The sequence below is a fragment of the Pteropus alecto genome, unplaced genomic scaffold (genome assembly GCF_000325575.1).
Source record: "Pteropus alecto unplaced genomic scaffold, ASM32557v1 scaffold39, whole genome shotgun sequence".
In the NCBI taxonomy this organism is placed as follows: domain Eukaryota; kingdom Metazoa; phylum Chordata; class Mammalia; order Chiroptera; family Pteropodidae; genus Pteropus; species Pteropus alecto.
The window spans coordinates 5,219,782-5,222,543 of record NW_006443568.1 but is presented as its reverse complement, the minus strand read 5'-3'; positions in this window follow the sequence as shown (position 1 = coordinate 5,222,543).

Below are 2,762 nucleotides of genomic sequence, written 5' to 3'. Positions count from 1 at the left end.
CTATAATCTAGATCTGACTTCTCATTTCTGTTGTCTTGGCAGCCCATTTTAATATAAGTCTTTGAGACATGCATATTTTTCTTTCAAAAATTATTATTTTTTAAACAAGTTTGAAATATTTATCTTTCAAAGACAGGAAGTTGGTTCAGTTTTAGCAATGTATTGATATAATTTTACATTTTTAAAAATTATTGAGGCTGGGTTCATTTAAGATTGGCTGGATTCACTGCCAGCTCTTGAGAAAAACATAGCCTATAGATTTTTAAATGATTCCCTGTAACAATATAGAACTGCTAACACTAAATACACTCTCCATCTGTTTGAAGACTCATTAACTTCAATTAATAAGAGACAAAAAAAAAAAAGACTACTTAAAACAAGTTGGGTCAAATCCTGTTTGCTGCCTATTTTTTGCAAATAAAGTTTTACTGGAACACAGACACACCCATTCCTTTCCATATTGTACATGCCAGCTTTTGCACTACAATGACAAAGTTGAGTGGTTGTGACAGACACCTTTCATCTGCAAAGCCCAAAATAGTTACTATCTTGCTTTACAGCATTTTGATCCGGACAAGAGATCCGTTATTCCTTTTGTAAAAAGATGATGGAGGTAGGCGAAGGGGTAGATTGCACAAACCTGGTAGGCTTCACTAGGGTTTAAATCATTCTAGTATGTATGGACCAATACGTGAGCATTACTAAGATTTAAACATGTCTAGTATGTATGAGGGTCAGTGGAGGGATGCAGCTGATCTCTATGAAGGTTTTAGGAGGAAATTGCTAGAAGTATCTGACCAAGAGAAAAGATGGTCACTTGGCTCAGCTCCAAGGCAGTGTGCCTAAGCCTTCAGTATGAGAGCTAGAGACAGAAACTAAAGGAACATGATCCTAAATCTTGGTGAGATGCTGAGAGCTCAAATGGCACTGCTTTGAACACCTGCCAAAAGCATGAAGCAGAATGGGCAGGAGCACTGGATGCCCTACTCTTCAACTCTGCATGACCTCAGTGTATTCTCAGCACAGCTGTGGCTCACAGGCAGTAGCAAGAGGGGTTAAATGCAGCTGTATAGGCTCTAATGGTGAGCGCTTGGAGGCACCTATGAATTCAGCAGCCCACATCAGAGTGCCTGTCTTGGTCAGGGTGGTTTGGCTTCAAAAAAGAGACACCCTAGGAAGTTGAAGACAATGGTTCTCACTGTGTGGTCCCAGGACCAGCAACATAAGCATCATCCCCAAGGGGATTCTGATGCCAACTAAAGTTTAAGAGCAGTTTTAAAAGGATTTGTTGCAAGATTAAAATGAGTGATTTTACCACTACCCTGGGATAGGAAATCAGCAGATCATCTGGAATTAGAATGTAAGCACTGAGATTGCTCCTGGTCTCTCATGGTCCTTGTCCATGCTCCTTGTCAGTTTGTCTCAGCTTGTGTGAAGTTCCCCAGCCACTCTTGGAAGACTAGCTAGCTGCCCCAGCCAGTACCTGACCATTGCCCTATCCTTTGGTTAAAATCCTCCAAAGGACAACACTTCAGTTTCTGTCTAGCAAAAGCTGGGTTCTCTTGTGTCACATGGTACCTTGAGTCAGGCAGTGGAAGGCTCTGGACAGGAGGTGGGAGTGGAGGTGGAGGGGTGAGGATATGTGAACAGATAGGTGGGTGGTGGTATGGGAACAAAAGCTGGGTGGTGGTATGGGAACAGATAGATCCTCCTGATAAGGGTCTCTGGAGAGGGCAGAAATACTGACCTACATGTCTTCTATGTTAAGAAAATCAGGAGAGGGGAGGGGGAAAATAAAATAATAAAATGTTAAAAAGTAAAAATAAAATTACTTAAAAAGGAAAAAGAAAATCAAGGCTGACAGGAACATTTTCAGGAGTTTGCATGATACATTTCCAGGTGTTCCCAGAATCAGTGGAGGTGGGGAGGGGAACTGTAGGTGGCTGTAGGGTTTTCCATTAGTAGGGAAGCAAAAGTCTATTTAGTTATATACCCCCCAAATTGAATTTGAAAACAGGTGTTCAAAGACTTGTACACAAATGCAAACGTTCATAACAGCATATTCACAACACCCACAAAAGGTGGAAACACCCAAATGTCTATGTCTATCAGCTGATGAAGAATAAACAAAACGTGGGGTATGCATAAAAATGGTGTTGTTATTCATCCATTTAAAGGAATGATGTTCAATATGCTCCATATTGAACCTGGAAAACATAATGCTAGGTGAGAGAAGTGTTACATAGGACATCATATTGTATAACATCATTTATACAAAATATCCAGAATAAACAAAGCCATCCAAACAAAAAAGCAGAGTGGTGGTTGCCAGGGGCTGGGCAGGGAGTAAGGAATGACTGCTAATGGGTGCAGATTTCCCTTCTAGGTGACGGAAAATTCCAGAACTAGATAGTGGTGATGGTTGCGCAACACTGAACGTATTTAATTGTCCTTTAAAATGATAAATTTCATTATGTATTTTAACATTAAAAAAAAAATCTATTTAGTGTTTCAGGGACTTCCTAGGTAATCACGCGAAGACGGGTAGGCGGAGGCGCCCACGGCCGTGCCGCTAGATCTGAGCACTTCCCCATGCGGTCCCGGGCCGCTGGGGTCAGAGGCGCAGAGAAAAGCAGGCTCCATTTGCAGCCCCGGGCGAAGAAGCGGCAGCGGCGGCGCGCCAGCTCCGACGGGCTGGGGACCGTCACAAAGGTGGCGCGGGCAGCTGTGGCAGAGGACGCGGCCTCGGAGCGGCGATCCGC